At 42.2% G+C, this 12,694-nt stretch overlaps 1 protein-coding gene and 1 pseudogene across 3 annotated transcripts in view; both read right to left on the reverse strand.

Moving 5' to 3' along the window:
- Positions 1 to 6,179, reverse strand: part of LOC132684699 (zinc transporter 6-like) — a 75,090-nt pseudogene extending 68,911 nt beyond the window's left edge.
- Positions 1 to 12,694, reverse strand: part of PCDH15 (protocadherin related 15) — a 1,703,323-nt gene that overhangs the window by 1,530,688 nt on the left and 159,941 nt on the right. The gene's annotated exons all lie outside the window — the stretch shown is intronic.

The following is a 12,694-nucleotide window of genomic DNA, read 5'->3' on the forward strand; positions in this document are numbered from 1 at the left end:
TAGGAAGACAAGAGGACTTGAAGCTTCCTTACGTCCATCATTGGAGAAACAAACATGTGGACCAGAAGCAGCCCCTTAGCAGAGAATCAGTCCGCAAGGGAGACGGGTGAGTATGGGTGATCCCGGGTTCGCATGCAGAAGGTTGGTCCCCACACCTACGTGGGAAATGCTAGGGTGCATTTCAACTCTGGAGATTCAGAACAACAGCTATTAGGAAGCTAAAAGGAAGAGACTTGGGAAGGAAGGGTGTGAGCTCAAGATGACAATGTTGTGAAGGAGGGACCTGGATGGTGAGGTCTCTATTTCAGACGAGGAAGGGTAACAGAGAAAGTACTCTACTAATGCTAGTATTAGAGATTTAGAAGATCAACACCATTCATAAAGAAACTGCACATCTCCCTAGGAACAAACACGGTAATAACAGAACCAAGAACCAAACTAAGAATTTCACATATTCCCTCTCCCATAAGACTTCTTGTTAATCCAGAAAACAAACAAAACCCCAACATGAATACATGTGAAGAATCAAGCATCATTAAGAGGTACAATAAGACAAATGATAATTTTTCTCTATGCTATTAAAACAATTGCATACTCACACAAAATACTTAAGTGCTCATTAAATACTACTCCAATCTAAGCTAAGCCTGAGACAACTGTTAACATGGTTCCATGTAAGATACAAAATTTCTCTAGATTAAGAATTTAAAAAATAAAGTACATAAAAAGAGGATTTTTTAATAAGTAGGTATGAAGTAGAAAACAGTCAGCTAAGTATCTACACTGTTTTAGATCTTTAAGAATCTGATAATTAGTCTGAAGTGTAATTTTGAATGCATTTTTCCCCTCACCTCATTGGTCACAATGCCTCAAGAATATGGCTACAAGCTTATTCTCAAGGGGGCAAACAACAGGAAGAGGTAAAATATAGGTGATGCAGTACAGGAGAAAAATTGGGAGATGCTGGAGAAAAAATAGATCAAACTAGGAGTGCAATAAGGGACATTGAATACAGAAATAGAGAGCCAGGAAATAGAAGGCAAGTCACAGGTTTAAAATGATCACTGGGGAAAACAACAACAAAAAAACCCCTGAAGTCTGGCAATAGAATAGCATTAATGTTAAAACCAGTAACTCAAGAAATCCTTCCTTCAAGGGGGTGATGGCTTGAACTCTCTAGCTTCTACTAAACGGTGACTTTCATTTTATAAAAGATGGCTGAGCAAACACAGGCAAAAACCCAACTGAATTGAATAAACAAATTGGAGATTTAAGATTAAAACAAATGTGGGGGGTAAGAGTCAAAATGAATTAAAAGATGGAAAAAAAAAAACAAAACAAAACAAAAAACAAAAACCCAGATGGAGGACAAATAAGAGGAAAGCAAAAAAAGCTCCCTGATATCTTGGTAGGTACTAAGTCCAGGAGCTCATTTAAAGCTGGCCAACAGGATAGCAGAGTATAAAGAAAGGGAAATAGGCTATACGAAGGTTTTTGGTATAAAGGGCATCACTAAAATGAAAGACATTCTTAAGGGGGAAAGAGAACACTAATACCTAAAATCGTAATGAAAACACAGTTCACGATGCAAAGAACACAATGCACAGTAACAGTGGTGAAAAACGGAGACCAAAGGTCAGTTGTACTGACAAAACCAGACAGGCTTGGCTCACCTGTTAAAAGTGTTTTCTTGGGGCGCCTGGGTGGCTCAGTCAGTCAAGCGGCCGACTTCGGCTCAGGTCATGATCTCGCAGTCCGTGAGTTCGAGCCCTGCGTCGGGCTCTGTGCTGACAGCTCAGAGCCTGGAGCCCGTTTCAGATTCTGTGTCTCCCTCTCTCTCTGCCCCTCCTCCGTTCATGCTCTGTCTCTCTCTGTCTCAAAAATAAACTTAAAAAAAAAAAAAACAAACCCTCAAGGGGTAGGTGTTTGAAGAAAAAAAAAAAAAAGTGTTTTCTTCTTAGTATATAGAAGAAAACACTTCTGCTTTACATAAGGATTATTTACAAGCAGAATGGTTAAAAAGTTAATGACCAATCAATGACATGCAAGGCACATGCAACCAAACTAGGTCAGGGATGTGAGGACCTGGGAAGTCAGAATTCACAAAGAATAAAGGGAAACAAGGCAGGACACCAAATTATAAGGTAATAAGCAACAGTTTCCATAAAGCAAAATAGATTTAAAAGGAAGTCACAGAAGGGAAGTAATTACAGGCAACTTTTATACACCCCTCAGTGCCAAAAACGAGTCATGTGGATACAAAATGCACGAGCATATAGGAGAGCCAAATAACATACTTACAGAGGTAAAGGTAGTTCTTGTGGATATTTTATTCAACACCTGATGCAAGATTTAGAAAAAGCCAGCCAACACCATAAGTGACAGCAGAAATAATGTATTTTAGTAGAAAAAAGTTCTAAGTAAGCATGGGGTTTCTTTGGGGGAAAATCTCTAAGAATAAAAGACGACGTGGCTGCAGTAATACACCACCAACGGCAAGGGGAAGTCAGGATCAATACGCTGGAAATTTAACAAGGCTAATTTGTAAAGACAAAGAGGAAGGAAGGTAAAAGGAAGGAGCCTAAATAAGCTACTTTTCTGAGAAAACATGGTTCACCAGACTGATACCTGTAGAGACAAGAAAATTGGAATTTAAGATTTCTAAGGAAATGGTGGCAATTTATCCAGGAACTGCATCCTACCACACACAACAAAGACACAGTCTGGTGTTTTCATAGGGATATTATCACTTCAAAAACCAGATAATCCTAATGAGCTTCAAAAAAAAAAAAAAAAAAAAAAAAAAAAAAATCACAGCCAAGAGGAGAGAACAGGGGCACCTGTAGTGGAATGAATGCTGGTTCAAAAACGGTACGTCCATGTTCTAACCCTAGAACCTGATGTAGCACTTTGTTTGGGAAAAGGGTCTCTGTACAAGTGGTTATGTTAAGAATTTTGAGATGAGGGGATCATAGTGGAATATCCCGTAGACACTGAAGGCCATTCCAAGAGTTGGGAAAGGAGACAGGCAGAGGGACATCAGACACACAGAGGACAGGGGGTAAAGACAGTAGACGAGGGTGCAGCCTGTGGGCTGTTATCTCAGGCCACCCAACAGTGGTATCTGGCCCAGGAAACCGATCTGGCACTTAACCCTGATGGTCAAGAAGAAAGGGCGAATCACAGAACAAGACCAGTGCAAAACCTTAGATCGTGTCGGAAAGACAATGTGCCAGATTAAAAAGAAACATGATTGAGATTTATTCCAGGATTGCATGAACAGCTCAGCATCAGGAAATCCATTGATCCCTGTGTGAGATATAGAAGAAAAATTCTATCTAGCCATAGGTTTCTTTCCCTGAGCTTCTGAGTAGGCATTTAAGATCTCTGGATTAACAGACTCAGAAAGAGAAACCGATTTTGTAACGTGAAATAATAGATTTCAACCCCCAGGATCAGCAGGACTCTCAAAAGACAGGTCAAAGGCGAGGATGAAGCAAATTCACAATCTCAGTTATAGGTTACTTCGGGGTATTATTTCAATTCAACCTGAAAAGAGAAAACTATAAGAATATGAGTGACAGATAGGAAAAGGTAAAGATCGGGTTATTTGCTGATGATCTGATAGGTTATATGGAGAAGCACAAGAATGAAATAGGAAACGATTTTGAAATATATTTCAGTCTAGAAGCACGATAAGTTAACATACCAAAGTCAAAAGCTCTCATATATAAAAAAAAGATAATAGAAGTCATTTGTAACTGAAGCAGCAACACGTAACTAGGAAAAAACAAACTTTTAAAGTACCCCAAGCTTACAAGGATCTCTATAAAAAAGATCTAGGTTCCAAATGATACCAGTAGACTTCAGCAGGATAGCATATAAACATTTCTACAGAGAACTAGCAAAGGTCATGAAGATGTGAATTCTCCCCACATGTTTTTCCATGACCATAACACAGGCATCAGGTTTTTGTAGGGGTGTGGTTGCTGTTATTCTTCATTTTTTTAAGCTAGACAAGTTGATTATAAAGTTTGTGTTGAAAAAATAAAAGCAGAAATAGTTTTAAGAAGAACAAAGTAGAAGAAAGGATAGCTTTTCCTACCAGATTATACACAAGTCCCTTTAACTGAAACACTGTGATGTCAACACAAAAGAGCTATTAATGGAATAGAAGTAGTCTGGAATAAATCTCAGTGCATGAAGAAACAAACTATGAAAACAGGTCTTTTCATATGTGATTTTCAGTAGCTTGAGAGGTTATAAAATACATTGAGTTATTCTCTATAGGATATAGAAAGTAAACCCCAAATGGATCCAAGATATAAAAATGAAAATACAACTACTAAAAAATCATGGGTGAATGTGAGATAAACTCATTTTGTCTCACTTTTATCATCTGTGAATGGGGAAAGCCTTGGTCTCTAGGACTCAAAAGTTAACTTTCTGTTATGTTTTAATTCAGCCAAAACATTGGTCCATTTTTAGATGATGATGCATTATATGGCAAATGATCTTGATAGTTAAGACTAGATGGTTTAAGTACAGAGACTCATACTATGCTTTCCACTTTTGCATATGGCTGAAAATATCAAAAATTAGGTAGAATTTCAGATTTTCAACAATATCAAAGTAATGATAATCTTCTATCACATTTTGCTCCAATATTAAGAAGGGGAGTGGATTTAACATTCCAGCACTGGTGTTACAGCATGAAATCCAGGATAACGAGAAAATACAAAACAGAAATTAACACTTTAGAATTTACTGGTTATTTTGCTAAGTATAATGGGGGACTAGTAATTTTTCATTGTTAAAGCTTTTTATCTCGTAAGCATACACACATACGCTGCTATCAGTCTTTACAACTTACCTGTTTCTTATGAATAACTAGTTGTGAGGACCTGTTAAGATGAGCTATAGTTAGGAACGTGGAAGGTAATTCTAGAATCAACCATTCACATGCCGACACTCATCATACTAAAGTAAAAGCCAATTGATGTTTAAGTAAAAGAATAAAACATTCTTCGGGCTGATTATAAAAGAATAACCCAGAAATCGCCCAAGTTTATTGGACATTAAGATCTCTTGCCAAAACAGGGAGAGGAAATCTAAGATCCTCCATGGCTCCAAGTGACAAGGACAGAAACTCTCTGCAGTACGGCCCAGAACGTCGGTCTCTCATTTGACTGGCACCTTAAACCTCCAAAGTGGAACTGCCGTTCCATTAGTTTGTTCAAAAATGGCAAAGTGGTGAATAACAGATCAGTTGGAAATTTAGCTGAGAACACTGAAAAGCATCTGCAACTATGACAAATGATGATTAAACACACATTCATCCTATGACTGAGGGAGAAAAAAGAATAGGAGTTAAGCCGAAGATATTTAGAATATATTCTGTTTGTACTATAGGCAAGGATGCATAGCCTTTAATGGTGTGTGACTACAGGGGAGTGGGAAAAATTAACATAAAGCTTAAATATGAATGAAGCTGTCAAAAAGGGGAAAATTAAAGTTCCAATCATGCCTATTGGGCTAAGTTTGAACATCTATAGAAATAGTGAATATAGAAACGTCAGTGTCAATGGCTTGTTTTTTCTCTTCTTTCTTCAATGTTTGCTTAATGAGGCAGAAAAATCTGTTTAAGTTTCTAAATTGGTGCCTGAACCCCTTGATTTTCTTGCTTCTTTTCTGCATCCCTGGAGGATTATCTAAATTACAGTGAATAAAAGGAATGAAGATCCCCAGCAAGAGAAAATGATCAACCCCTTCCTATCACCAGCAAGTGGAAGTGAAAGGGTCTCTGTTTCAACCTTGAGACGTGGGGCAAGGACTCCGACCTCCTGGAACCTCAGCATCATCGTCATCTAAGAGATTAATCGTACCAAACTGTACCAACCAGATGCCAAGTCAGCACCACCTACAGTTATCAGGCACAGAAAATAAGCCCGTTTTACAACAGCTGGGATGGATTGGGTTCTTGCGATTGGCTTTACAGGAAAGTTGTTCGGGGCCTTGGGGAGGAGCTCATAGAGCTCTACCAAAAAAAAAAAAAAAAAGAAACCGCGAAAGACTTCACAGAGGCGTACCGTGCCTTTAAGTGCAGCATGTGGATCAGGCTGAAAGCAGGAGGACAGGGCGCAAAGCCATATGTAGGGTTTGGGGTCCTCCGGGTCCATGCCGAGCGTCCACCTGACTAACCCTGCCCCACCCCCAAGAGACAGTCCAAGTAAAGCTGCTCCTTGGAAAAACTGAACCAGAAAACTTGGACTTGCAGAGGAGGGGACCTGCCAGAAACCAGAGATTTAGCAGAAATATTGTACCAATCAAGGAGACCCCAGACACTTCTGTTCCATCCTGCCTGTAGTACTGACAGGTCATCACCTGTGAACTCTCCTGCCCAAGGGGCCCCCCAGTCTGCAAAGAGGCCTGTACACAGAATTCACCTCAACTTTTTCATTATCAGTCTTAAGTGCATCTATTTTAAGACACACACACACACACACACACACACACACACACACACACACACACACACACACAGTGGGGGAGGGACAGAGAGAGAGGGAGACTGAGGACAAGCATGGGAGGGCCAGAGAGAGGGAGACAGAATCCGAAGCAGCCACACACGGGGATCAAACTCATGAACGCGAATCATGACCAGAGCCAAAGTCAGACATTTAACCAACTGAGCCACCCAGGCAACCCTCACTGTCAATCTTAAAATAATGAGGATCACCAGATACTTGAGAAGACCCTTAACATGGAAGACAGACACACACACGCGCGCGCGCACCCAACGAGAGAAAGTAAATCCTGAAGGATCATGTCCAACAAGAGTAGCTCAAAAAATATACATATACACACACACACGATCAACATTCTCAGACACAAAAAAGTCTCCCAAGAACAAGACACTATAAAAAAATAAGACGTTTACAGAAGCATTGGGAAATTTAAAAGAACGGTTGAAAAATAAGATGAAGAGTTACAAGTCAAAGGGAATTCCCAAAAGTGCAGGATAGGAAAAAAAAAAAAGGGGGGGGGGCACCGATAAAGTTTATCAAAGTGGAAATACAAGATCCCATGAACACCATTTCCAGAAGGTGATGGATGGCATGACTGGCTACAAGTCTGATGTCCTACATACACATGCACACACACCTTGTATTCTCCTCATGGGCAGAGTCCCCTTCCCTGCTGAGGTCAAGCAGGCAGTGAGAACAATGTGCAAGTTCTAGGCCTGCTTGTGAGGGAGCCGCAGGCCTGTGAGGAACACTCTCGCAGCTGGTGGGTGTGAGGGCCACACAGGTCACTCAGGAGGACTACCATGATCTGCCATGTAGAGTGGGACCACCCAGTCGGGCCACAGCAAGAAAGCAGAAGTAACAGGTGAGCCCTGGTGTGCACGGTGTAAGCTTCTCACGTTTAAAGAGGTCGGTTACCGAGCAACTGATGACTGAATTATAGAGCGAGCAAACCAAACTCAAAGCTAACCAGAAAAATAATAAAGGAAGTTTTCTGGAATTGCAAATGTAATATTGCAGTTTGAAATGCATCAAGAAATGTCAAACGGAGTGAATATTGCTAATAGCTATGAATCACGTGACATTAGGCAACACAACAAAATCGATACGACATTACTCCACACCTTCTAAGTAAGGGCATCCGTAATATTAGGAAGAGTGCTCATAAAACGTACAGAAGTCAGAGATCGTGAACTAAACTTACAAAATAGCACCAAGCACCTAGGAGGCAATGAAGAAAAGACTTCAAAATTCTAAGGGAAAAGTACCTTCATCTAAGAATTCTCTATCCAGACTCTCTATAGTGAGGGGTGAAGGCAGAATAGAGAGATACCATCTGTAGGATCAGCAATGTTCAATGCCCAGCCACGCTTCCTCAGTAAGCTCTACAGGATGTCCTCCGAAGGACGGGTGAAAGGGTTTCGGACACCAATCGCAGGAAGTAGTAGGTCTCCATAAAGGCGGCGCGTTTCATGAGCAACGGGGTCAAGAGAGGACCAAGAAAGGAAAGGGGTCACAGAAAAAGAAGAGGGACTGCGGAGTTTAAGAATGAGTCCTTTGCAAACTAAGCCCAACAAACAAAATCAGTTTTTTCCCCCAACTCCCGACTTATGAAGGGTTGTGAAACAAATGAAAACCATGTGGTGGAGATCATGAGGTTTAGTTAGAGTATTTTAAGTCAGAAACGTGCAGCAACAAAGCACGAAGGTGGGTGAAGGAAAGGGTGCTGAGAGCATTTGTACAGACGTGTGCAGGTATAAGGAGGCTGAATCATTGTTTCCAGGAGATCTACACTTCAAGTCTAACAGCGGGAAATCAAACAGGCATATGAAAGCCTGCAGGAAGAGCCCCAGTAAAATTAGTTGGCCCTTAGCCGTGCAAGTAATTTGGGGGAAGAAATCGTGCACATTTCCATTATGGATTTTGTGCACTATTTCACATCTGAACCCGTATACGTATTATGGGAGAAGAGAAGTCTTAAAGACCACGGTTTCCAGTAAACTCAAGAGCCTTTGCTAAAAAAGGAGACAGGAGGACCTGGCTAAGCAGGTCCTCCCCTCCCTAGTTGTCAGGAATCAAACAGAGCTGCCTTTCTACAAGCCTAACACAACACCATTACGAAGAGTGAGTCATACTTCCCTGTACATTAACAGTACCCTTTTGTAATAAACCGCTCACCCATATAAAGTGAATCAAGATGTAGGTCTTTCCAGATCTAGCAAGTTTTTTCAAGTAGTTCCCCCCCCCCCCCACCCCATGTCCAGGGAGGATGGATCAGAGGGACTAATTTATTCCCACAAAATCATCTAGGAAAGAATGAAGTCCACAAATATTTGCAACCAAGATTTTTTTATCATGTGGAAAGTTTGAGACTTTTAGCCTAACACTTTAAAATTTACCACTTATGATTTGTTTTCATCGACAAAATTAGAAACGTCAAAGGATTCTCTGAAGAAACTGGTTTAGATGCAGAATCCAGTTCTGATGAAAACCTGTCACACATATTATTGCTTACATGATCATTATTCCTAACATCCAGAGAGACTCAAGAGGACCCTGCAAGTGCTGGGAAATAATTAACAACATACTCAGGTACTGAGGAGACCAAACTTAGAAATTGAAAGCAATTCGTCAACTGGTCACTCTAGTGGGATCAGGAAGCTACTGGTCAGGAGTAGGTGAGGCAGAGTAGGGGGGTGCAATTAAACAGAATAAAACTGATGAAAAAGTGGACCAATTTTAGAATATCATGTAACCAAGTTCTAAGTCCTACACTCTCCAGTTCCCCAATGTGTGTCAATCGATATGCTTAATATGTCTATAATCAAACGTGCATCATATCACTAGATCCTGGGTAATGGTGGACATTAAAGGTTGCCTTTAAAAGGGAATAAACATTCTAAGTAGTTTCAAGTGAACGAAAATCTCAAAAACATCACCAATGATCTCATTTCAGTTACAAACACCTTTCAATCCAAAGTTCTGCTCACTTCTTATTCTCTCCATGTTCCTCAGCTGCACGACCCCAATTCATTCTTTCTATTACAGGATTTCAAGATCCTCTTTGTTATTTTGTACAATGTTAGATGCATCAGGCAAATGCTGATTCTCAAGTACTCCAGGAATCAAGTCCGTTCTCAGAGTTCAACATGGTAAATCATAGGAAACTATGAACAGGCAATAAAATCCAGAGAGCACACCTACAGCAAAGTGCCTACCTACCTGCACTGAAGGTAGGAGATGGCCCTGTCTAAAATAAGGAAAAAAAAATATGGTAGCTAAGGAGATCCATGCAGAGTACCAGAGGAATGTAGTTTTTTAAAGAAAACTACAACTGGGTATAAAGCTGGACATGAGAAGACAAAGCTTCAGTGAAAGTGTCTGCAACTCAGTGTAAGAGAAGTAATAAGATTTTATGGATTTCCATACTGATTTTAAGGGCCTCAGAAACCTCTTAGGATTATCTGCACATCTTTTAATTCTTCCCTGACAGCAAGAGATCTTGCAGCTTTCTCAGTCTAAGAGAAGGGGAGCCCAGCAACCCTCAGTTCACAGATGGTTTCTTCCTTTTTTTCTTCAAGGGAATATTAGGAAAGGTTAGGAAAAACGTTAGCAAAAAAAGATCTCCGTCTATCTCACCCCCAAACCCCAATACATTAGGGAGAACTTGAGAACATCACTCCATTAATAACGCCTTTTGAGAAGAAGTATTTCTGGGAATTCAAGGAAGATCTAAACACTGACACCCAACGGCCCAGACTTGGCTTGAAAATATTTGCCAATCATGTAGAAAGGAGATCTACCCTTTCTGTGGGGGAGATACACAAGAACACTCTAGAAGACCAAGCTTGGTCTAGAAGACCAAGCTAAGTGCATGGTCCACATGGAATCTGGCCAATCTCAAAAGGCTGCCCGAGGCTAAGGAAGGGCATCTCCCTGTGGGAACAGACTGGAGAGCATCCGGGAAAGAACGGACAGCTTGGTTCAATGCAGTTGTGAACTGTGATGATTTTTCAGGTTCATTTATGCGTGGGAAAGGTTATCATGCCCTCAGTCCGAAGGAATACAGCGTCGTCGGTGAGGAGACACATGGTCACTTCGGATAGGAGATTCCAGTCCACCTGGGGGAGAGGGTTTGAGAGGACGCGTGGAGCCCCCTTAGGGAGTGCCTGTGGGGCCCTGGGAGTGGGGACTGCCCCAAACCCCTCAGGAGGCACCTCATCACTGACCCTGCAGGCAGGTCCTCCGACGTCTGCCAACACGGCCCCCCGACAATGCTCGGGGAGCAAAGGAAAGTCACCTGAGACACCAGGTGAGGCACTGCTCAGGTTCACTGCAGTTTCCACTACTTATCGTCATATAGACAGGAGTCTTGTCGTGGTCGGTTAAGAGGAGCATGCACTTTGTCAAGGGTGCGGGTTTTCCCAGCTGCAGGCCAAGCTACGTGCTTTACAGAGGGATCGGTCCTGCTCTTGCAGAAACTCGCATTGGGATCACGAACACCAGGAGCGGGGCGCTCCCGCTGACCACTCAGTCTCGCACACCCCCCAGCTCCTGCGGCACACGGCTGTTCTTCCTGAGCTCTCAAACCTCAGAGAATGGTCCCATTTTAGGGTCACAGGCAGACGGAAGGAGCACAGAGCCGTGTTACCCCAGCCTGCTGTGGACGCCACCTCTAACATGGGAGCAGAACCTGCAGAGGCAGCAGCGTGGCCAGGCCGGGAGTCCGCACAACTGACACCCAGACGAGGTTCTGAGGACCCGGAGCCCCATCCTTGTCCTTCTACCACACCGCCCTGACCTGACCTAGAGCCTGAGGCACGTCCCGTCTCTAAAGACCTGTCCATGCCGCACTCAGATCCGGGCATGTGTGGTCAGCGTGGACTCCCGACCGACACACAAATCGTGTACAGTCCCCGTTAGAGAAGAGAGATCAACCCAAGGGTCCCGGTCCAACAATCACTTTGACGAAGAAAAACGGTACTATTTCGAGCTCTGCCGTTGAGTCAACCTACCAATGCCACGGGAAAGTCAACCAGAAGGCCTAGGCATGTTCTAGGCACGTATGTACCTAGGTTTAGGGATTACCTGGTAGTTCGTCAACACTTAGAATTCTACAGCTTTAGCTCGATTTCCCCAGACGGTCTTTGCGCCGTTGTCCATAAAGGCACATTTCCACACCACATTGGTAGATCTGAGGAGTTACACCTCTAAAGTTATATGGGCTGTGAGAAAATTTATTAATCCTAACATTACTACAGTTTTTCAGCATCTTAAGCATTTCACAGTACAGACTAAGATAATTCTTCGTCTTTCCGTTATATTCTAACATTAGTCAATACTTCCTGATTTAGGCATGTATTCAAGGATGCCTTTGAAAGTTCAAAAAAAAAAAAAAAAGTGACCTGCTTATTTCAAATACCTTTGAAACTATTTTAGGAGTATCGCTTAAGACCCAAAGACCGCAGCATCACACACCACTGTGTCTAGTGGGGCTCACATAAACCTAATTATCCACATCTTTGACCTGCATGTAGTCTTGACCCAGAGCCATAAACTAATTCAGAAACGTGCAGAGGTAACAGGATCCCTGAGGGGAGATGAGGGCCAAGGTCAGAGCACTGATCGCAGTGTGACTTCACCTAGGAGGTTTGCTCTAATACCCAGCCAAGTTCCAGATTTTAAAAGGGACACCCAGATTGTAGTCCTCAGCCTGACATTAAGCCCACAGGGAAGACCGAATAATTCATCCTAGTGTTCACAAATAATTGAACTGCATTTTACAGACCAGTATGTTCTATCCCTTTGAGTTCTATAACCCATAACTATTGCATTCAAAGTTTTATTTCACCTCTTTGACAATTTTGAGGCAGAAATACTAGCTCACCCACACACCCCAAGAAAATTCAAGGCATTCACACTGGAATTTTAGTGTGTTTACAGCCACGTGTGCCGGCACATGCATGTTGGGACTCGGCGACCAAGCGGCAGTGCCCAGTCCCAGAGTCAAGAGATCCTCAACCCCAGATCTCCAACTATACCCCCACTGTAGAGAGGACGGATTTCTTTTAATAAAGTGTACAGTCGGATACACCTGGGAGGGGACTTGAATACAGAGCAAAGACCAGCAACAGGCAGGGAGTCCAAGAATTTAAACCATCATCTTC

The sequence above is a fragment of the Panthera onca genome, chromosome D2, assembly GCF_046562875.1.
Source record: "Panthera onca isolate mPanOnc1 chromosome D2, mPanOnc1 haplotype 2, whole genome shotgun sequence".
Lineage (NCBI taxonomy): Eukaryota > Metazoa > Chordata > Mammalia > Carnivora > Felidae > Panthera > Panthera onca.